The sequence below is a fragment of the Stegostoma tigrinum genome, chromosome 10 (genome assembly GCF_030684315.1).
Source record: "Stegostoma tigrinum isolate sSteTig4 chromosome 10, sSteTig4.hap1, whole genome shotgun sequence".
NCBI lineage: Eukaryota > Metazoa > Chordata > Chondrichthyes > Orectolobiformes > Stegostomatidae > Stegostoma > Stegostoma tigrinum.
In genome coordinates this window covers 57,249,804-57,274,980 of record NC_081363.1, presented here as the reverse complement: position 1 = coordinate 57,274,980, position 25,177 = coordinate 57,249,804, and the positions used below count along the sequence as shown (strand labels likewise).

Sequence of the window (25,177 nt, the reverse complement as noted above, 5' to 3'; positions counted from 1 at the left end):
CCCCGCAGACCCATCCCCCTATAACCCACCTAATCTACACATCCCTGAACACTATGGGCAATTTAGCATGGCCAATCCACTTAGCCTGCACGTTTTTGGACTGTAGGAGGAAACCCATTAAAACATTAGCAAAACAATTAATTTCAGACCATTAGTTTCAAAAATGAGCTAAAATGATTGTTTCTAAAAACAATCTTATTCTATATATTGTGTGAAGAAATGAATCTGCATATCTAGGGATTGGAGGTTCAGATATTTTGTCTTAACTAAAGCAGGTCAGACCATGCAACGTGCCTCAGTTATGCAGTGCTATTATGCAACTGTTTATTTATCCAAGACTTCTAGATGTTACCCTTTGTTGTTAAAAGTTTACCAGACAGTAGTATTAAAAACAAGCTGTATGTCTGAGACCTTTTTAATACTCCTCTCATTTTTAAATCATCTAGTTTCCCTTTGGTTAAATACTTATCATTTTGATTCAATGTGTTGTAAAACCTCATGTGCATTATTTCTTGCCATTCAATATCTGATTCGCATGTCAGCAGGATTTATATTTCATTGTTAAATTCAATTTATAGCCTTTCTTAACTCTTCTATTTCTGTAAACCATGTGCAGTGTTGCATCTTTCCTTTATCAAAGTACACGTTTCATAAATGTGTGAAAGTATACAAGGTAGCACAGTTTTAACAGCTAATTAAATATTTACAAGTCCACTAAACTTTTTATGGCTCTTCTGTGCCAATAATTGACTGTCATCAGGCGGTTAAAATGTTTGTGGTTGTTCGGTTACAATGTGAATACCAGCTTTAAACAGTGTGTAAGGGGGCAGAAGCTACTTGTCTGTATATTCATACTCTTAAACTTAATGATGTTTTCTTTGGTAGTGAACACTGATACTAATCCTGTAATAATTTGTTGACATGCTTTGTTGGGCTCACTGCAATAAATTGTAAATTGTAAGCAATTTTCAAGGCTGAACATCAGACTCCATGCTTGTCTAATGCAAAATGATAACAATAAATAGCTATCCTTTGAGACTACCAAGTCCAGCATACCAAATGTAAACATGTTTGACAACATACTTTAAACTCTAAACAAGTCTCTTGGATTTGCAATGAAATATTCAGAATTAATTGAAAAGAGAGATCCATACCCATGCCAACTAATCTGACAAAGCACCTTCAAGGACATTTTAAAACTCCAGCGTCTAGCCATTTCAAGTATTTCCTGCTTTAGATTAGATTCCCTACAGTGTGGAAACAGGCCCTTTGGCCCAACAAGTCCCACCCAGACCCATTCCCCTATAACCCACACACCCCTGAACATTACAGGCAATTTTTAGCATGGCCGATCCACCTAGCCTGCACATCTTTGGACTGTGGGAGGAAACCGGAGCACCCGGACGAAACCCACGCAGACACAGGGAGAATGTGCAAACTCCACACAGACAGTTGCCCAAGGCTGGAATCGAACCCAGGTCCCTGGCACTGTGAGGCTGCAGTGCTAACCACTGAGCCACTGTGCTGCCCCAATGCTGCTTTAATGAAGAGCTTGGTTGTTACTACTGATCCACTTTATGATTCTGATACCGTGATGTTCTTAACTGATGTTAACAGGAAGGGTGTAAAAGGAGAAGCTAGCAATATGTGAACATGATTGAAATAATTCCTCATTGTTCTTATGTAAATTTTAATGTATCATTCTAAATTGATGCTGTCCATAAAATTTAAAATAAAAAATCTTTCCTTTCTTACTGACACTCATAAAACCTTACAACATCTGAGAATAAATTAGACATTAATCCTATTTCATAGATGAAGCTAATTTGGAATTGTACAAAGTGGAGTTTTCTGAATGCTGTGGTGTACATGATTCTTATTAAGTCAGATCTTGTTGAAAAGAAACACCTCATAACATGCACCATTAAATTTTTTGTAACCCTTCTGCTGATAAACTTTTTCTGCTATAACTTGCTGGAAATCTAGGATGATAATGATGCCTAGAGAATGACAGAGTATCTGAGACATCGGTAAATAATGAGGTCAGCAGCCTATCTTCTTAACTGATGCAATTTATAGATTAAGAAAGCAAGTAAGGAATGACAGGGAATTAGATTGATTTGGAATCAAATCAGGGACAGAAAGAAAAATAAACAGAGGAAAGAAAAATTAAGACAGAGAAGGGGATGTGGCGCACTGGTAATGTTATAGACTAATAGTCCAAAGGCTACAGCTAATGTTCTAGAGAGAGAAGTTCATGTCCACTTGCCATGGCAGCTGTGGGAGTTTAAGTTTCATTAGCAAGACTGAATTAAGACGCTAGTCTTCATAATGGTGATCATGAAATTGCTGCATTGTTGTAAAAACAGATATAGTTTATTAATGTCTTTCATGGGAGGAGATCTGCCATCCTTAACCAGTCTGCCCAATATGTCATATCACATCTAGAGCAGTGTGATTAACTCTAGAGGCTGAGTGGCTTCCTAGGCCATTTATGAGTTATCAAGCTGCAATGGAACAAAGGCACTGTGACTGTCCATATATCACATCGCTTTTGCAGTGATTCGAGAAGGCCATTTATACAATACTGTCAAGAAAGCTGATAGAGTTCTATAAGATTATGAGAGGCACCTAGGATGAATAGAAAGGCACTGCAATCGTAAACGTCTTCATAGATTCAGAGGGCCAAGGGGCTACTCTTTCTGAGGGGCAATGTTTCCCGCAGAGGGTGATTCATATAGGGAATGACCTGTCAGAGGAAGTGCACATACAGTCGGAACATTTAAAAGACATTTGGATAGGATGTGAAAGGAAGATTTAGAGAGTCTGGGACAAACACAGGCAAGTGGAACTGTTTTGTTTTGGGATACTTGGTCGTTTTGGACAAGTTGTACAAAGGGTCTGTTTCTATGCTGTGTGACTCTGAATGTCACCACACCTCAAGTGAGGGGTGATTTTGAGATGGTAGGATCTTCATTGTAACCTCAGCCAGTGTGGCATGTTGTTTGCTTCATTCTGCATCGCAATTCAGCCATCCAAACAACTCAACTAACTGACTCCATTAATAGAGGACTCAAGAACCAGGGGCACAACTTTAATGCTGGAGGTAGAAGGCTAAGAGAGTTGAGGAGAATTTCTTTTTCACCCAGAAGGTTGTAGGAGTCTGGAACTCACTTTAGGAAAGAGTAATTGAGTCAGAAGCTCTTGAACAATTTAATCAGTATTTAGATATTCACTTGTGTTGCTGTAGCCCCCAGGTCTATAGGCCAAAACGGGATTGGTGTTGTAAGATCTTTGTTGACCCGTGCACATATGTTAGGTCGGATAGCCTCCTTTCTTTGCTGTAACCATCCACGGATCAACTGAGGATAGGCAATAGATGCTGTCTCAAATCCCAAGAATGGACAGAAAAGAAGTGTGAAAAAAGAGATAACAAGGAAAAGCACAAAGAAATTTAAAAGTTTGACACTTTTGGATTTGTAATGAGCAATTTATTAGCTGAGGAAATTAAACTTCACAATTTATACTGTCAAATACCTGGGTTAAAAATTTGCATTTAAGATATCAGTAAAAGGCTGTCCATCACAAGGTAGGTTACTATGGTGAGTTTAATATGCAAATCTGCAAGTTCGCCAGAATAATGATGAGGCTAAGGATGCATTATGATTTGTAGGAAGACAAAGGTAGAGTGGTATAAAGTGACAAAGTTCTGGAGGTATTAAACCCCTGAATTGCACCTGATTTGAGTATTAATTTTGTGGATTATTCTTGACCAAAAATGTAATTGGACTAGTTATATAAATATTGCAGCTACATGAACAAGCCAGCAACTGGGAATTTTGCACAGAGTAACTTACTAATGTTTTCTCTAAGCAGCACAGAGCTGCTTCGATGTTTGGCATACATGACTGATGCTGGTGTGCTGATCACAGCATTAGACAGTGCAGCACTCGGGCCTCACAGGCCAGAACAGCCATTAAGAAAATGGAAGGCTGTAACTCACCTCCAAATTCCCTGAATGTTACTGACCACCTGCAAGACATAAGACAGGAATCTGATGGAACAGACTCTGGATGAGCGCATATCCAATACTGTTCAAGAAATTGAGTCACATTTAGTTTGAAGCAACCTCATGATTGTTACCTCATCCATGACCTAAAGCATTCACTACCTCTACAGTGCAGTGCCAAGACTGTGTACTGTTACAAGAGAAATATAGCAAATGACCAAACCTGTTATAGCAGTGCCTTCCAAGATTGTAACATGAGCCACCCCCATGCTATTTCTTCATGCTGCTTCCCCTTTTGAAGTGTAAATTGCGTTGTAGCACCAAAGATTCGTTACGTGTCGCATGAACTTCACATGCAGTTAGTTCATTTGTGTCTGGTATGCTGAATTAATGCCTGCATATATTTGCCCACTAGGTGACAGTAAAACTCTTCTGCCTTTTTTCTATCATAGGAAGATAATGTAATTTTCATTGTAGGCTTAAAACTGAAGTAATTTATTTTAAAAAAGGAAAACTAATACCTGAAGTTTAAAGGGCAAAATGTATGTCGGTATATGTAGATGTAGATTGGTATATTTTTGACTAAGTATTAATTGTTCAGCTAAATAAACAAAAACAACACTAGGTTTTTGACTAATGTATAGTATGACATCAATAAGTGTTACACAGATCCTAAATGCAAGTCTTGATTGTGTATTGTCAACATTTTTGTATTTAATTAGGCTATTTTGAAAATTTATGTAGCAGTTATAGGTTCTGACAAGAAATATCACAAATAGTAACAGCCTAAATTGCTGTTGAAAACTTAATTCCATTGAAGGTGTACTAGGTGTGAGTATTTGTACAGTTTTCAAAATATTACTTAACAACACAAGCATAAAGTATATTTTTAACATCATTAAGAAATTTCACACATTAGTTTGTCATTCATATCAATGACTAAATCAGTCAGTATAAAATACAGGTGTCATAATAAGACCACAATATAGAAGAACTGTTTTGGGCACTCTCCCATTTTCTAGGCAGTGGTGGCAACATTATGTGATCTGTTCTCCATTGGACCTACTGAGCACCTTAAATAGCCAAGTAATGGCCACTTTAATGCCTCATACTGCCTCTGCTGCTGTCTGCCTCTGACGAGGGGAGGACCAGGTCAAATGGGTAGCCCAACTGTTATTACTGAGTGAGCTTCACTTCAATAGTTGGATGAAATCAATTTGAACATAATTATTTATCAATAGTGTAAATAAGTTTTTTCTTTGAAAAGACCTGTAGGAATGGTACCCATGTCATATTTTTGAATGTTTCATAAAAACAAACTATCTTGGTTTACTATTTCAGGATTTTGAGTAAGATACTGTGACAAGGTAAGACTTGCATTTGTGAATTTAGGAAGTGAATCATTAGAGTCAGCAATTTATGCACTGGAATCTATTTTATGTTCCCATTCTCGCTGCATAATTGGGAATTGGGGAAACGTCACTTTTGTTTGGAGTCATACCTGGCACAAAGGAACATGATTGTCGTGTTTGGAAGTCAGTCATCTCAGATCCAAGAAATCTCTCTAGGAGTTCCTCATAGTAATGTCCTCTGCCCAACCATCCTCAGCTGTTTCGTCAATGACTCCTGCATCACAAGGTCAGAAGTAGGGTTGTTCGCTAGTAGGGATGATTGCACAGGGTTCAGCACCTGAGAGTCCCTAGGTATTGAAGCTATCCATGCCCAAGTGTGACCTGCACAATACCCCTGTTTAAGCTGACAATTTGCAAGTAGCATTTTGTGCTACACAAGTGCTCAGCAATGACCATCTCCAACAAGCAAGAATCTAACCATTGCCCCTTGATATTTCACAACATTACCATCACTGAACCTCACTGTTGACGTCATTGGAGTTACCATTGACCTGTGCCAGAGATTTAAATGCTATGGCTGCAGCAACAGGTCAGGGCTCATTTTAAAGAACCTACTAAGGAAATCCAAAGAGAGAAGCTGTAACCATGGTCAGATGAAGAAGTTCCTCCTCATGTGAAAGCTGGACCACTTCAGGAAAGCAGGAATAAGATGTTACTTGAATTCAGCTACCAAGCAAGTGAACCTTCAAATAATTCTACATCTACAAAAGTAACCATAATATTTATGACTGTGGGCTAAGAGGTAGATCCTTAAATGTGCAAGAAAGAGGTCTCACATCTCCGAAATAGATTCATAAACTTTGAAGCTTGAAGCAAGGTGGTAAAAGCCAGTTATGCGTACTCACGTTCTTTAATCATACACAAAGAACACCAATAAAAACTCCATGCCATTAGCAGTCACACAACGCAATGAAGCCTTGCAGACTGAAAAAGAAAATCTTAGAACAGAATCCCAGAAATTCCCTCTAGATGCAGCCAATGAATGAACACAACAAAGAGATAAATAGATGGAGGAAAAAGTTGGAACTTTTCTGATCTGTATGATTGCTGTGAGCTATTAGGAGAGGAACAAGTTTACCTGCAATTGGGAATTAATAGTATTATGTTTAAGAAAGATGTTCTTGAGTTAAAGAATAAATGTTCACACGAGGCTGTCATGTAACAGCATGCCTTTGTTAAAGATGGGGATCAATTGAGATTATGGCTGATTTTTAAAAATAAATGGTTAGAAACACATGGGGAAGTAAGCTAAATTGCTGTCTAATGTGCAGACTGATGTGTTACACAGGCAATTGTAATTGATCCTTGTCCAGAGGTCTATTTTCTCACAGATGATGCACTTCTGCTTTAAGAGGTAGTTCCCAAAGTGTGCTTGTTTTAAAAGAAGCTGCTATCCCAACCCAACCTAATACCCACCTTCCCAGCTAATGACAAATGAGTCCATGTCTCATTTTGGCATCCAAAAGAATTGAGAATGTTATTGGAGATTTAGCCAAGGAAAATTGTAGGGTTGTGATGAAGATTTACATGTTGATGGTTAAATGGGTCTACCGTAAAAGAACTTGTACAGGGAGAGGTCGTGGACATTGAGTGCAGAGTGCAGAGAGCTATTTGTACATTTTAGAACAGCTACTGAGCAGGTGCAAAAGGACTTACTGTATGTCATAATGATATTAAATCACATGGGATTGGAGCCTAAGTATGTAAGGTTCCAAGAAGGATTTACTCTTCTGTCATGCCTTGTAAATGGTTATGTTCAATAGAACATGTTAATTTTCACTCATAAGAGTGTAAACTTCACATTGTAACAAACTCCCAATTTATCTATGGTTGAGAATTTAGACCATAAGACCATAAGACATAGGAGTGTAAGTAAGGCCATTCGGCCCATCGAGCCCACGCCGCCATTTAAATCATGGCTGATGGACATTTCAACTCCACTTCCCTGCACTCTCCCCGTAGCCCTTGATTCCTTGAGAGATCAAGAATTTGTCGATCTCTGCCTTGAAGGCATCTAACGTCCTAGCCGCCACTGCACGTCGTGGCATTGAATTCCACAAGCCCACCACTCTCTGGCTGAAGAAATGTCTCCTAATTTCCATTTTAAATTTACCCCCTCTAACTCGAAGGCTGTGCCCACGGGTCCTAGTCTCCCCGCCTAACAGAAACAACTTCCCAGCGTCCACCCCTTCTAAACCATACATTATCTTGTAAGTTTCTATTAGATCTCCCCTCAATCTTCTAAACTCTAATGAGTACAATCCCAGGATCCTTAGTTGTTCATCATACGTTAAACCTACCATTCCGGGGATCATCCATGTGAATCTCTGCTGGACACGCTCCAGGGCCAGTATTTCCTTCCTGAGGTGTGGGGCCCAAAATTGGACACAGTATTCTAAATGGGGTCTAACTAGTGCTTTATAAAGTCTCAGAAGCACATCACTGCTTTTATATTCCAACCCTCTTGAGATAAACGACAACATTACATTCGCTTTCTTAATCACGGACTCTACCTGCAAGTTAATCTTTAGAGAATCCTGGACCAACACTCCCAGATCCCTTTGTACTTCTGCTTTACGAATTTTCTCACCGTTTAGAAAATAGTCCATGCCTGTACTCTTTTTTCCAAAGTGCAAAACCTCGCATTTGCTCACATTGAATTTCATCAGCCTTTTCCTGGACCACTCTCCTAAACTGTCTAAATCTTTCTGCAGCCTCTCCACCTCCTCAGTAGTACCTGCCTGTCCAGCTATCTTCGTATCATCGGCAAACTTCACCAGAATGCCCCCAGTTCCTCCATCCAGATCATCAATATATAAAGTGAACAGCTGCGGCCCCAACACTGAATCCTGTGGGATACCACTCATCACTGGTTGCCATTCCAATAAAGAGCCTTTTATCCCAACTCTCTGCCTTCTGTCAGACAACCAATCCTCAATCCAAGCCAGTAGCTCACCTCAAACACCATGGGCCCTCACCTTGCTCAGCAGCCTCCCATGAGGCACCTTATCAAAGGCCTATTGGAAGTCTAGATAGATAACATCCACTGGGTTTCCCTGGTCTAAAATGAAAAGTTTTGGCAACATCTCTTGTATTTCAATGTTTAAGTTCACTTTTATCAAATAGCTAATTTATGATACAAATCCGCAATCTTCTGTTGTGTACCTCCTTCAGTGCTGAAATGAGTCTTCTACAGAGGAAGCCATGTGTGACATTGTCCTAAATGAACTGGCATTTTCAAGATCTTTGCAGTCAAATCATGCCTATTGTCACCTTGCATGCAGATTCCATCAGTCACCTATCCTCTCAATGCACGCTGTGCTTCTACCTAATCTGATAGCTGCAAATATGGAATCATGTTGGCGATTGGTCAATCACTGACTTCCTGCTGTTCTTCCTAGTCAAGTTCCCATCTCTTGGTATCTGAAAGGAAAAATACACGAAGTAATGATTCCGATTCTGGGAGAAGTGGCACCATGGCTCATAGTGCCAGGGACCCGAGTATAACTCCAGGTGGCTGGTGTGTGGAGTTTGCACATTCTCCCTGTGTCTGTGTGTGTTTCCTCTGGGTGCTCCGGTTTCCTTCCACAGTCTAAAGATGTGCAAGGTAGGTGAATTGACCATGCTAAATTGCTCATAGTGTCCAGGGATATTGCTCACAGTGAATTCAATACCACCAGAAGGTTATCAGGAGAGAATGTGGGTATAAGTTTTAGATGTGATAAAACCGCCATTTTTAATATTTTCAGCCTGCTGCTGACCGTGATCCCATAGGAGTCCCAATAAGAGTCAATTATCTTCTAGTTCATTTGTTCCTGTTTTATTCCATCTTGTCCTGTAAGAGAAATCAATATGCATCATTAAGTATTGCACAATCTGTTTTTATTTATGCGACTGATATACTTAGTGGTTTTCTATATGTTAGCCCACGTTAGAGTCGCATTCTTGTTGAGTCAGATATCTTGCCATTTATTTAGAACATTGACTACTTAGAATACTACGATATCACACTTGGACTAATGCCTGGGTTTCTTCTATTTCAAAGATATCCTCTTCATTAAAATCGTCTGTAAATACGTATAAAGGTTCTAAATAAGTTCTGTTCAGTCTTTTGAGGAAAAGAAAACGAAATATTGGGATTCTGCTGTTCTTAGTGCTTCTCTACAGTTGCAAAAGCAGGCATTTTCTACTTATGCAGGAAACTATTTATTTTCATTTTGAAGCACTAGATTCTACCTGGATTCTGTGCTTACTGATGTTACTATACATTACATGAACATAGCTGTCTGTTTGAACACACTACACTAACTGAGAATGACTGAAGGCAAGATTGATACCTTTGTGCCAAAATATCACATATCATAATGTCAAGAAACTGTCTTAAATGTTTCGATGATTCAATCTAAGCATCAGTAAAGCAGTAGCCTGCATGATTTAATAGCTGGCAGCATGTCCAAGTTGAGATATCGGTATGATGCTTGTAGCAGTGTTAGTGACGAGAAAGTGAGGTGAAACAACTGAATTATAGTTACACATCTGATTGATAGTGCCAGTTGATAGGTTAGTCATGATAGTGTAATAAATTGTAGAGTGTTTTAGAGGGCTAATGGCGCAGTTGATAGGATATGGCATGTAAAAATGAATTCACTGACCTTGATTACCTTGGGAAGCCAGTTAACTGCTTGTGTCAGTGCATCTAGGTCCTCAGGGCTTGACTCCTGTCATTGACCTCTGTAACTGTTCTTCCACATATCTATTAAATGTGTTTTTGGACAGCTTGCTAGCCCTGTATGACAGTAGGACAACTTTCCAACTTCTCACTTGCTCTACCAAGACCTCCAGCGCAGTACAATCCCTGGAACTCATGTTTCATGCTGTGCCATTCTCACTGTTTCCGAAGTCAAATTCATTTCCAAAGGTCCCTCTGTTTTGGCAGCATTGAAGTGTGGGCTTTGTAACTTCCTATAATGATTGAATTTGGTGTGTTGTAATTAGTTTCTGGAAGCATATGTCTGTTTTTGACTTTTCTTTCCCTGCATTTCCCAATCTCATGTGCTATTTCTGCCTCTATGCCTGTGTTTCCCATTTTTTCTCTCTCTACCCCTGACTTTCTTTGACCCTCTGAATTTTTCTTTTTATCGTAGTATCTTGATCAGAATGTACACATTTTGTAAATTAAACGAATAGCAGTCCTTGTCCTTAAAATGACACTGATATCTCTTCGGAACTATAGATGGGTGGCTGTTAGTTGCCACGTTGAGGGTGAAATCAAAGTGGTCTACAGTTGTAGCAGCAGATTCCTAATTTATAAGCACTTAATATTACATCCTCTGAATTCCATTGGACAGAATATCTAACTTTCTTAGGAAGTGTCTGTCTTGTAACTCATGGTGATCTCATGAACAGTATTCACCAATCTGATGCATAGTTCTATTTGGCTGTGGATTATTTAGGCAGAAGGAAATAATTGTTTTAAAAGTTCTATAAAATATGCAGTGTTGAGCATTTCAGTAATATTGCAAAATGTTTAGTTTACATGTGAAATGAACCTTGGTGAGGGTGCATTAATTCAAATTGTCATATGAAACTGGTAATTTTTTGAAAGAATGATGAACATAGAATATGTATAATTTAAATTAGTCAAATAAAATTTGCCATTTTATTGTGAGGAATTATTGCAATCTATGCAAAGTTTTATAAACTAAATATTTTACACTATTGTGATTACATACATGGAGTTGATTGATAATATGACCAGTTTTGATGTCTGCACCAAATTTATTACTCTGCCTTTAATCTGTTAAATTTGAGTCCTGAGTTGAGTTAAGCAATTCAAAAGATCAAATTCTGGTTTGGGCAGTTTCTCAAGATGACTGAAAAAATGCCTTCATGAAAGACTTGCTTTTCAATCTCATGTTTACATTCCTTATGATGTTTGCATTTTGAGTTCTCATAGACAATGTTTTGTTTCATACAGTGTGCTGGTAAATACAAAGGAAAATGTTGATCGCTTTTCATCTTGCATCCAAATGATAGAGTTAGCCAGTTGTTAAAACAAACAATTTCACCTTTTCTGATTGATTTACATTTTTAGTTGAGGTTACCAACCTCAAAAGTGCATTAATATTCAACATCTCATTTATAAGTTCACTTTATGTTCTTGTGGATTATTTTCACCTCTCAAACATTATCTCCATATCTTTCAAAGCAGTAACGTACAGTCCAGACTTGCAGCAGCTTACAAAAAAAACGAAAGATGGTGACCATGAAAAGAGTTTGGTTCCAATTTGTTGCACAAATGTGTGTTAACTTCAGAAATTGATCTCCAAGCAAGTAAAGAAGCTAATAAAAGGATATAGGTATTTTGGTGGAGTTTGTTTACAACTTCATTTGTTGACGTCAAATGTGAATTAACCATTGCTTTTAGCTTAACAGCAACAGTAGTTTAAATTGAAATCTTTATTCTACTTGTCATTTATTTCAATCAATTACCAATGACCAAGGGAAGTGAAAATACTTAAAAATTGCAACACTGAGGTACCTGTTGAAGAAAGAAACAATATTTTTGGATGGTTGTGTTTCTAATGCTTTACTAGAAATTTAAAGTACAGTCAAGGCCATTGATCCAATTGTGTCTCTGTTGACTCTGAAAGAATAATTTAAAGACAACAAACAATAATCTCTTTACTAAAAAAAAATTAAAATTGGCTAACTACATCTGTAACTTAATCTACCCACATTTACATTAATATCAGATTGGTATTTTTCAACACAAAAAGCAAAATGTCTGTGCAATTTCTTAACAGTTTTCTGGGTAGAGAGTTTTAAACCTGTCTCATCAAACTTTAGTATGCTATTAACGTTGAATTTTAAATCCTTTTAGGCCTGGCATTAACTTGGTTGCAACCAGATTTGCATAAAAAGGAAAAGAAAACTTGCATTTATAAAGTGCATTGACATTTTCAGGGTGTCCTGAAGTACTTTACAGGCAATTATATACTTTCTGAAGTTTAGTCATTATTGTATTGCAGGAAACATGCCCACTGATTCACATATAGCAAACCTCAACAAATAATTCTAAAATAATCACCAAATAATCTAATTTAATGATTTTGTAGTTTATGAATAAAATTTGGCCTGGTGAACTCTGTTGTTATTGCACGAAATCATGCCATTTGACTCTTGACATTTAAAAGGGCACATGGACACATGGTTTAATGTCTCAACCAAAAGAATGCACATCCAACAGTGCAGCTTTCTGCCCACATTGCAATGGATTGTCTGCCTGGATTTTATACTCAAATCTTTGACATAAGATTTGAACCTATACCTCTCCTATCCCAAATACAAGAGTGCTACCAACTGAACCATGGCTGATACCTGAATATTTAGCAATCACCCAACTCATAGACAATGCTGTGCTGTAATATATTGTCATGGACAGTTAAAAATTAACTGGAAGAGGAGATTCTACAATTATCTCTGTTCACAATGATTACTTTTATGGATGAAATCTATAAGAAGGCTAGTTATTTCTGAGAAAGACTGCAACAAATTACAGGAGGAAATTAATAAACTTACAGAAAGGGAAAATAATTGATAAAGGAAGTTCAACATAAGATAGATGTGAGGTAGTACATTTTTGTAAGAATAGTGAGGTCACTTGCTATCAAAATCAAGTGCTGGAGAAACTCAGCACCTCTGGCAGAATCTGTGTGGAGAGAGAAGTGATAAAAAACATTTCAAACCTGATAAAAATTTCTTTAGTGCTGCTTTTTATTTGAGGTTACTTATTACTTGGGAGGCACAAGTCTTTGTGGGGTTAAGGAGCAACGAGACCTCTGTGTACAACCATTACTGAAGATTGCAAAACAGGTGAACAGGGCCATGAAGGAGACAAGTGAAGTTTTATGCTTCATTTTTAGAGAGATACAATTGAAAATTAGACCATTTATGCGAAACATGTATTAGACTTTTGTTAAGCCACACTTAAGTACTGTATGTAGTTGTGGTTGCTCTATTGTGAAAAAGATGTAGAGTCAGTGAAAAGAATGCAAGAAACAGGAAAAATGATACCAGAAATGTGTGGTTATTCACATTGAAAACAATTAACAAACAAACTGATCTCTTATCTCATTGAAAAAAAGTTGAACTAATAGAGGTCTTCGAAATTTAGAAAGTTTTGATAAAGTGGATACAGGGACAATATACTTAATTTTATTATAGCAATTCAGGATTCCACCACAGCCCCGCCATACCCCTGCTGGGTGAAGAAATACTGGGGATCCTGCATCTCTTCAACTAACTACCTATCTAGCCGGTGTAAGGTCTTCCATGCAATTGGAGCTCAGAAATTTCACCACCCAAGATGCTTAAAAACTCTCTGTTGCAAGCAACACCTCCAGAAAAGTTGTCTGCAGTCAGTAATCCACTGAAACCCAGCCTATCAACAACTTGGGGGCTACTTTTGATCAGGAACCAAACTGAGCTAACCATATAAATACTGAAGCTACAAGAGCAGGTCAGAAGCTAAAGAATTTTGTGGCAAGTATTTTACCTCCTGTATCCCCAATGACTGTCCACCAGCTACAAGACAGAAATCAAGAATATGAAAGAATACTCTCCATTTGCCTGGATGGGAGAAGTTCTGAGAACACTCTAGCTTGAAACCATTCAGTGTAAAGCAGTCCTCTTGATTATGACACTATCCGCCATCTTCATCATTCATTCCCTTCACCACGCATGCACAGTACCATCTACAGGATGCACTGCAGTAAATTTCATCTGACAGCACCTTCCAACCCAAAAACATCTACCACCTGGAAAGATAAGGGCAGCAGATACGTGGGAACATTACCGCCTGCAGATTTTCCTTCAAGCCATGCACCATCCTGATTTGGAAATATACTGCTGGCCCTTCACCAATGTTGGGGGTCAAAATCCAGGAAATCCATTACTAATTGTACCTATACCCCAGCACTGTAGTGGGAAAGAAAGCAACTCAACACCATTGTCTCTGAAGCAATTAGGGACAGTTAATAAACTATGCCCTAACCGCTGACACCCACATGTCAATGCCCATTAAAAAAAAATTAACCTTGGATCTCAGGACACAGGAAAATTTGATTGGTTTGGGTTTGTTAGGTGGGATTGATGGCTAGGAGAAAAATTTAAAGTGGCTTTCAGCGGGCCCTCCGTCTTCTCAATGCTGGAGTCCTCAATTGGGCACAAAGTGGGAAATCTCTTACAAGACTGTCACAAACTCTGAACCACTACTACGTTCTGCAGAGCTCAGGAAAAAAATACTTTAATATCCCTAATTGCATTTTTTTTCCATTAGAAGGTAGGATTCCCACATCTGGCCCAATATAATTGTGGGCAGCATTCCCAATATTGGGAGCTCAATGTGGATTTTTTAATGTATATTCTTCAGTTCCTCTGCCATCATGCTCATTCCAGCTGGATCCAGTCAATGTTTCTCTTATGAGGATGAGCCTGACTAGAGAACATCAACATAAGACAGTCATCAAGAAACTCATTAGGGAATTCAGAAGAATCTTCTTCAAACCCACTACTCATCAGAGCGTTTAAAGCAAATAGTATAGCTCAGTTTAAGGGAAAGGCAAACTTGTGAGGGAAAAAGAACAGATGGTTATTGAGATAAGTTAAATGAACAAAGATGAGATGGGACAGCATAAACACCATCATGTGGTTTGGTCATATGGCCTATTTCTGTGATGTGTATCCTCTGCAATACTTTGTACACTTTGCAAGTTATTTGTTATCCCTAATTCTGCTTTGAGTATTTCATTTCTGCTTTAAATGAGTTTTTTTGTTATTAATTCTCTTGTTCTGTGTGCCTTAACAGTCAGAAGATCCTCAAGAAAGTGTTTATGAGATTGAAATAAAGGAATAACATTTTTAAACATGTTCTTATATCTTAGTCTTATATTTCACATATTACTGAATCACAAAACAAGGTACATTCAACGTGGCTCGTGCGTAGAACAGTTCCCTTGTGAAAATTAGAGCGGGTTGTAATGATGTAGACCAGGGCCTCCTAACCTGAGACCCTGAGGCAGTAATGGCTGCCTTGGACCTCCAACCTAATGCTCAAAGCTGCATGGCCCTTCAAATCATCTGGGTTTCATCTAATTCCTGTTTGAAAGCCATGATTGAATCTGTATCGATCACATTTTTCAACGCTGCATTCCAATCCTTAGCCACTTGCTACATAAAACTCTCATTTTAACTTCTCTTGTCATGTGCTGTACAATTACTGTCCTCTGGTTTTGAACCTTTCTGCCAAGAGGAGCATTTTCTCCCTATGTACTATGACCAAGTTACTCATAATTTTTGAACGCTTCTATCAGATCCTCTCTCAACATCATCTCAAAGAAGACATGGCCTGGCTCTTCAAATCTATCCAACAAAATGAAGTCCCTGAGTCGTGCGACCATTCTAATGAATCCTGTTTCTATCAGCTGTAATGCTTCCACACCCTGCCTCAAGTGTGTTGCCCAAAATTGGACAGAACCCTCGAGCTGAGGTCAAACCAGTTAATTTTTAAAGGTTCACTCTGCTGCCATCTATGATCCCATATGCCTAGTTAACCATTTCCTCAACCTGTTTTGCCTCCTCCAATGATTTGTGCAAAAGTGTCTTCAGGTCCCTCTGCTGCTCCATTTAGAATTATATCTTTTGTATTAGTCCTAATCATCCAATTTGGATTGGAATGCCACTTTCTATCTCAGATCTGACTAAAACAAAATCCTGTAACATTTGCTGCAGTTTTTTGACTAAACTTGCAGGTCAGGAACCGTCAGCATTGGCGAATCCACAGCCAGCAGTGGCACTGAAAGCATACACCTTTTTATCGTGGTCGGTGCTGCAATCTTTGTTTTAAAGTTCCAAAGCCAATTTGATAGCCACTGAGAGAATTTATGTATGTAATGTAAGTGAGGGAGGGGTAAGCTGGCAGGTGAGGGAATTTGAAGGGAGGGGTTGAATCTTTAGAGTGCTGTGGGTGAAGTCGAGTCTGAGGGGATGGAGGAGATTCAGTGTGGACGGAGAGTCATGAGTTGGAAGGCTTGAGGAGAGTCAAGGATGTTGGGATATGGATTTGTGTCTCAGATCCAGGAGATTTAGAATTTAGCAGGGGATGTAGAGCCCAGGGTGTTGGGGAGGGTTGTGTTGGGTCTGGAGTACTGTTGTCAGGGCCAACAGTGAATTGGGGTGGAATCAGTTCTATAGTTGGTGAAGAGTTGGAAAAGGTTTTATTTGTGCTACCGCTTTTAAGCTACCCATTTAAGTAGGTCAGTCGGAACCCTCTCAAACCTTCACTTCTAAGTCAGAACAAAGGTCTATTTCAGAGGATTCCAGATGGCAAGTAATTGCAAATTGGAGATTTCAAGTTCCCAGGCAACTCCTGGGTCATACATAATAAGTCATATTGGGTCTTCTGCTTGATTCTGATGTGCAACTTCTGTCTACACTGCTGCAATGACAATCTTCCTATCAGATGATGTGGGCTATTATCTCTCCTCCTCCTTTTAGCTGCGGTGCATATTGTAAATTTTGAATATTCTAGACTGGAGGATATGAACTGTGTTGCGTTCATATATTTCAAACTGAGCAGCTGTAACTTTTGAGGTCGGTGGACCGTAGAAAAGGATGCAGTTGGACAATTGCTTGCTGTACCTACCTGTTTAATTTTATTGACTGTTGAACAAACATACCCAGATCCTTTTATACATCTGCTTTTCCCAATATACCACCATTTAAATAATGTTACACCTTTCTGTTTTTCACACCAAAATGTATAACATCATATTTAGTCATATTGTGCTGCATATGCCATGTGCTTGGTCATCCATTCAACTTGTCTAAATCACCTTGAATCCCGCTCACAACTCTCAATCCCACCAATTTTGTGTCATTACATTGACATGCACTGAGGTATCTACTAGGAAGTTTTGCTGAAGAGGTCTGATGCATCCGTATGATCCCAATATTTTATCACTTCCTTTTGGTAACTAATCTTGGTTTTCAAATGATAGCTAAATCACTCTTTTCAAATACATAGCTAATATGCAGCATTGAATGTTATACATGTAGAAAACCTTAAATTGCTCCCCAGATAAGTCCAGTAGAGTACCTTCAGAATATCAATCTCCAACATGGCAATTAACAGGAGGTTTTGAAAATACAATTTAAGCATGATTGTTGGGTGAAGGAAAAGAATGCATGAATCCCAAATATTTAAGTGCTCGTTGCCTTCCCAAGCCCCAAGATTTTCTACCTTCCAACTAAGACAGAAGTAATAGGTTAAAGCTTTAGATAATAGAACTAGGAATAGAATATCCTTTATTATCACATGTACTTAAGTACAGTAAGTGCAGGAGTACAATGAAACATTTACAATGTTGCTATCTTAGGTATAAAGAAATGAGTTAAGAAATAGCAACTGAACAGAAAGGTGACAAAGACAGCATGTGAGTAACATTCCCCAGACTCAGTACAGATATATCACGATAGATTTGCAAGTATGTAATAATTAACACAAACGTAAATCCACTTTTCTTTTAATGTTAATGAAAATTATGTCGATCCAGATGTAATTGTGTGGATGAGTTTGCAACACTTTGTACAAGAACCACAATAAAATCATTTATCAAGTCACATGTTTTAAAGTATGGCGTTTATGTCCATTAATTCAAGCATTAGATTAGAACCTGAACTATTGGTTAAAAATCTGTAAGTAGTGGCAGTGCAGCCTACATGGCCATAAATCTAAAAGAGAATACTTGAAATTTTGCAGCTCCCAGACTGAGATGGACTTGTATTATCTCTCAATTAAAAATATTACTTGTTAAATTCGTCCCAAATTCCATTTTTCGGGACCAAAGAAGTTGAACTGTGTGGGAAATTGTGGGAAGAGGATGTATGTTCTTGCATGAGCAGGCACTGTTTGTCCCTAACGACTCTGTCCTGAGCCATCATGATTTTGCAAGCTTCTTTCATATCTCCCCTTGGCCTTCTTCTCTCCAAGGAAAACTATCTCAACTTTTACAATCTTTCCTTATATCTGATTTGCAAGATTAAGTATTGTATGTTGTTTAATTCTTTGAATTAAATAATACTGTATCTAATTGTAATTTAATCCAATGTAACAAGCATAGTTACATACTGAGACTTAGGCTGGAATGGAGCTCACTCAATGCTGCTAAAAATGATTTATACCACAGCAATTAATATGTGCTGGCAAAACAGTAATACTGAATATGTAACTTTTGAAAAGAATCTCTATAGAGCTTTGTGTGGCATAACAAGCACAATCACTGGAATGTTACAATATGGAAAGAGGCCCCTTGAATGCTTCAATGAATCTTTATCCACTCTACCCATAGCCATCAGGGTTTTGAAAACTTAAATCAAAACTCCCCTTGGCCTTCTCATCTCCAACAAAAATGGTCCTAACTTTTCCAATCTTTCTTCAAGTCTGATTTTCAAAATTAATCATTGTGTTATGTAATTGTTTAAATTAAGCAGTCCAGTATGCACCTTTAATGTGGATCAAAAAAATGACTGACATGAGTTTGAACACTGTTGTTACTTCTAACATATGAATAAACAGCAATGCATTTCCAAACATTTTGAGATTTGATATAGGACATTGAAATTTGCTGCAGATGTCAGATGTTGTTTTACAGAGGTTATTGAATGAGGAACTTTATCAGGATACTGTTGGTAGTGTGTACATCTAAGTTGTATATTCTTTGCTTGCTACAGAAAATGTTTCAGTTCATTTCAAAGCATTAGCTAGTGCAGATTCATCTCCCCCTTGAAGCAGAAATATAATAGTTATCCCAAAGCAGGAACGCAAGTGACATTCCGATTGATCCAACAATTATGCAGTCACAATGCTAAAGCAAGATGCTGCTTTGTACATCTTTTGCTGATCACTTGATCATTTAATTCATCACATTATGAAGCTGCTTGATTTTCATAACTTCCTTCACAGGTGTTGAATAGCCTATTGCTGATCCTGTTTAAATTATTTGCATTAAAGAAGGAACTTATAACAGAGGAAGATAAACCGATTTTTAAAAAAATCTTTGTACATATGTTGTTGTGTGCATGAGTAAACAAATCAGTCATTGTAGCTGAGGTTTGCTAAAACATAAGTGTACAGTCTAGTATAAGTAATACAGGCCAATATTCAAATAAAGATGTGCTCAGATCTGCTGGCACATGAGCTCGCTATGCAAAGCACCATAATTCTGGTCAACTTTATTTTCCTACCTGTTTAAGACCTTGCAGCTTTGGAGTCATGTCAGAGGTTAAAATGTAAAAAAAAATGGAACTGATACTAAATCTGCTTTAAACTTGCCCCACTTCTGGTTTAAATGGAGACTAGGTGACATTGCAGTTTGGTCATTTAAATACTATAGTGAGACTGCTGGCCCTCATTTTAATAGACATACTACTTTTAGGACTTGGCAGATTTTTTAAAAATCAGAAGAAGTGGAATCATGAGGTAATTTGCTTTTACAGCACTGCTTATGGGCTAAAATGAGCAAATGTGTTTCATCCACCCTAGCAGACTATCCTTGTGTTTGCACCATCTGAAATTCCTTGTCATCTGTTCCATTGGACTATGGTGAGACTTCTTTTCCTGGTCATCAGTTGCTTTCTAAATCAGCATTTGACCCCAGAATACCACTGAACGTTGCCCACCATTACATCCTTCTTCCCAACTGAGCATTATCAAGCCTTGCACCTACTCAACAATCAGGACACCCAATCACCAAGTACCCTCCCTACTCTCAAGACTTCGACCCCTCACAAGAAATTGCCTTTTCCAGTCTATGATGTGGAGGTGCTGGTGTTGGACTGGATCACAGCGAAAAACCTGTAATGACCTCCTCAGACGACAGACACAGAATATGTCCGATAAGTACCCTTCGTCATCCAGTACTTCCTGGCAGCGGAGAAACTTAGACAATGCTCTTCACAACCTTCAACACATTATTGATGGCGATGAGCACCTCGCCAAGATCTTCCCCATGCCTCCAGTTCTCACCTTCAAACAACTGCCAAACATTAAACAAACCATTGTTCGTAGCAAGCTGCTCAGCCTTTAGGACAACATCGACCACACTGTTATGGTAACCTCTGCAAGACATATCAGATCTTCAATGGGAACACTACCCAACACGTACATGGCAAATACTTCTGTGACTTGGCCAACATGTCTATCTCTTATGCTGCAGGCAAGGATGCCCCGAGACATGGTATATTGGCGATACACAACAACACAGAGTTGTCAAGCAGAGGCTGATAGCCATGTGCGGTATCCATGAGGACGGCCTCAACAGTAACCTTGGGTACATGTTGCACTACAGGTGACCCCACCACACTATACACACACTCTCCCTCTCTCTCTCTCTCACTCACACACACTCTCTCTCTCTCGCGCACACGCGCGCGCACACACACACACACACACACACACACACACACACACACACACACACACACATGCATCTATGGAGTGAATTTGTATTTGCAGATACATTTATTTTGTTCAAAAAGCATGCAATTTATAGGCAATTTATGGTCAGCCAACATAGTGTTTTGTAAATTCCTTCTTTAGAAATAAAATTAGTCTGAATCCTAACCAAGATACAAACAGATTCTAAACAAGGTCTCACACCTCATGACGCTGACGGAACCCCGCCCACAGCCGACACCGATGGAACCCCGCCCATGGCTGACGAACTCATCGCTCCGCCCACTACCTCCACAGCCAGCAACCCCAGAGAAGACAGCCACACTGAGCCCTGCCGAATCTTCACCATCCCCCAAGACCTCTCACTGACTGAGGACGAACGGTCAGTCCTAAGCAAGGGGCTCACCTTTGTCCCCCTACAACCACACATCAATGAATACCAGTCACGGTTGGACGTAGAGCAGTTTTTCCGCTGCCTTCACCTCCACGCTTACTTCTTCAACCGGGAACCTAACCCTCCCTCCACTGACCCCTTCGCCCACTTCCAACACAACTCCTCCTCCTGGACAACACCCCCAGGCCTCCTACCTTCCCTCGACCTCTTCATCTCCAACTGCCGTCGAGACATCAACCCTCTCTCACCCACTCCAATCTCTCCCCAACAGAACAGGCAGCCCTCCGCTCCCTCCGCTCCAACCCCAACCTCACCGTCAAACCCGCAGACAAGGGTGGCGCAGTGGTAGTATGACGCACAGACCTCTACATCGCTGAGGCCAAACGCCAACTCTCCGACTCCATCTTCTACCGTCCCCTCGATCATTACCCCACTCGCGAGCACCAAACCATCATCTCCAACACCATTCATGACCTCATCACCTCAGGGGACCTCCCACCCACAGCCTCCAACCTCATTGTTCCCCAACCCCGCACGGCCCGTTTCTAGCTAATTCCCAAAATCCACAAACCTGCCTGTCCTGGTTGACCCATTGTCTCAGCCTGTTCCAGCCCCACCGAACTCATCTCCACCTATCTGGATTCCATTTTCTCCCCTTTGGTCCAGGAACTTCCTACCTACGTCCGTGATACCACCCACGCCCTCCACCTCCTCCAGGACTTCCAATTCCCTGGCCCCCAACACCTCATTTTCACCATGGACGTCCAGTCCCTATACACCTGTATTCCGCATGCAGGTGGCCTCAAGGCCCTCCGCTTCTTCCTGTCCCGCAGGCCCGACCAGTTCCCCTCCACTGACACCCTCATCCGCCTAGCCAAACTTGTCTTCACCCTCAACAACTTCTCTTTCGATTCCTCCCACTTCCTACAGACAAAGGGGGTGGCCATGGGCACCCGTTTGGGCCCCAGCTATGCCTGCCTCTTTGTAGGTTACGTGGAACAGTCCCTCTTCCGCACCTACACAGGCCCCAAACCCCACCTCTTCCTCCGTTACATTGATGACTGTATCGGCGCCGCCTCTTGCTCCCCAGAGGAGCTCGAACAGTTCATCCACTTCACCAACACCTTCCACCCCAACCTTCAGTTCACCTGGGCCATCTCCAGCACATCCCTCACCTTCCTGGACCTCTCAGTCTCCATCTCAGGCAACCAGCTTGTAACTGATGTCCACTTCACGCCCACCGACTCCCACAGCTACCTAGAATACACCTCCTCCCACCCACCCTCCTGCAAAAATTCCATCCCCTATTCCCAATTCCTCTGCCTCCGCCGCATCTGCTCTCACGATGAGGCATTCCACTCCTGCACATCCCAGATGTCCAAGTTCTTCAAGGACCGCAACTTTCCCCCCACAGTGGTCGAGAACGCCCTTGACTGCATCTCCCGCATTTCCCGCAATACATCCCTCACACCCTGCCCCCGCCACAACCGCCGAAAGAGGATCCTCCTCGTTCTCACACACCACCCCACCAACCTCCGGATACAACGCATCATCCTCCGACACTTCCGCCACCTACAATCCGACCCCACCACCCAAGACATTTTCCATCCCCACCCTTGTCTGCTTTCCGGAGAGACCACTCTCTCCGTGACTCCCTTGTTCGCTCCACACTGCCCTCCAACCCCACCACGCCCGGGACCTTCCCCTGCAACCACAGGAAATGCTACACTTGCCCCCACACCACCTCCCTCACCCCTATCCCAGGCCCCAAGATGACTTTCCATGTTAAGCAGAGGTTCACCTGCACATCTGCCAATGTGGTACACTGCATCCATTGTATCCGGTATGGCTTCCCTCTACATTGGGGAAACCAAGCGGAGGCTTGGGGACTGCCTTGCAGAACACCTCCGCTCGGTTCACAATAAACAACTGCACCTCCCAGTCGCAAACCATTTCCACTCCCCCTCCCATTCTTTAGATGACATGTCCATCATGGGCCTCCTGCAGTGCCACAATGATGCCACCCGAAGGTTGCAGGAACAGCAACTCATATTCCTCTTGGGAACCCTGCAGCCCAATGGTATCGATGTGGACTTCACCAGCTTCAAAATCTCCCCTTCCCCCACCGCATCCCAAAACCAGCCCAGTTTGTCCCCTCCCCCCACTGCACCACACAACCAGCCCAGCTCTTCCCCTCCACCCACTGCATTCCAAAACCAGTCCAGCCTGTCTCTGCCTCCCTAACCTGTTCTTCCTCTCACCCATCCCTTCCTCCCACCCCAAGCCGCACCTCCATCTCCTACCTACTAACCTCATCCCACCTCCTTGACCTGTCCGTCTTCCCTGGACTGACCTATCCCCTCCCCACCTCCCCACCTATAGTCTCCTCTCCACCTATCTTCTTTTCTCTCCATCTTCGGTCCGCCTCCCCCTCTCTCCCTATTTATTCCAGTTCCCTCTCCCCATCCCCCTCTCTGATGAAGGGTCTAGGCCCGAAACGGCAGCTTTTGTGCTCCTGAGATGCTGCTTGGCCTGCTGTGTTCATCCAGCTTCATGCTTTATTATCAAGGTCTCACACCTAACAGCATTGTCTGACCTAGAATGTCACCTCTGTACACTGATGAAATCTTAAGTATCACTGGACAGTGACTCAAAAGAAAGTCACAGATTTTCATATACAGATTAATCAATTAAATCCTTTTAACTGATTAAAGAGTTAATAGTATCTTCAGTTTGCTTAGTATATCCTCTTCAGTGGTGTGGCCCTTTGATCTTTTACTTATAAATTCTGTGTCTGATACTACGTCCCTCAGCAACACCTGAAGGAGGGGTAAGGCTCTGCAAGTTTTCAGATAAATATGTTAGACTGTAACTTGGTGGGGTGTGATTTCTGCTCTTTTCTGATTTAACATAGTGGCTCTTGTAATTTTGCAGATGACTTGAGAGGCCTACTCTTTCTTTGTCTCTCACTTGTAAATTAGATAAAACAGCAGAAAATGCTGTAACAGTTAGTAGGTCAGGTATTAGTTCTGATGAAAAGTCACTGGTCTTAAACTCTGGCCTGGATTTCTAATAAATCCTGACAACTAATGGAAACATTTAAATTGGGAGCAAAGTGTTTCCTGGATACCCATCCCATTCCCAATTTTTTCAACATTGGCTGGCACAGAATTGAGCGCACACCCTATGTTCCCGACCTGGGTGCCTGTATTATAGGCTAGGCATCGTTGAGGCTCCTCCAGTTTTCATTAAGGTAGGTCAGCTTCTGTATGACTGAGGTGTCATGAAACATAGTTTGTTTTTGCAAACATTTTGAATGTAAAGATTGCTGAAAGTTCGGTGAGGCATCAGGTGAATTTGCCCAAAAAGTGGCCAGATCACTTCAGGAAAATGATTGAATCGCAGGAGCAATCAGTAAAAAGCCCCTTCCCAACACCTCAGTATGTAGACTGAAAAATTCTGAAAGGAATTGCTTCTCCAATCATAGGTTGCTTCTCCCTTCAGTATGCTGCTCAATATATTGTAGGCCAAAAACCTGTAATGGAGGAACAGCAAGTTGAACACTGGCAGTGAATAAGGCTGAGCTAAGTGTGTAAGTGAATGTAAACTCAAATGAGTCGAGGGGTTGGGGGTGGAACACTAGAACCTGCCACATGAGGCAAGAGGTGAGTCATTACAAAGAAGCGGAATGGGCCCATGGCGGGGAAACAAGTGACTGCAAACGAGATATGGGAGAAGCCAGAGGAGAAGCGGAGGAGGCCAATTGGAGAGTGAGGAAGAGGCCATTGGCTGCAAAGGAATATACGGAGGGAGGGAGATTGCCAAGGGGAAAAAATACTCAACTGAAT

At 40.7% G+C, this 25,177-nt stretch overlaps 1 protein-coding gene across 11 annotated transcripts in view; it reads left to right on the top strand.

The window, feature by feature from the left end:
* slc25a21 (solute carrier family 25 member 21) overlaps positions 1-25,177 on the top strand; it is a 477,243-nt gene that overhangs the window by 267,188 nt on the left and 184,878 nt on the right. The window contains exon 1 of one of the 11 annotated variants that reach the window (XM_048538461.2): positions 11,728-11,780. The exons of the other annotated variants lie outside the window; for them this stretch is intronic. The gene's annotated coding sequence lies outside the window, so the exon portion shown is untranslated. Of the gene's footprint in view, positions 1-11,727; positions 11,781-25,177 lie in introns of those variants that run through there. 11 annotated transcript variants of the gene reach the window in all.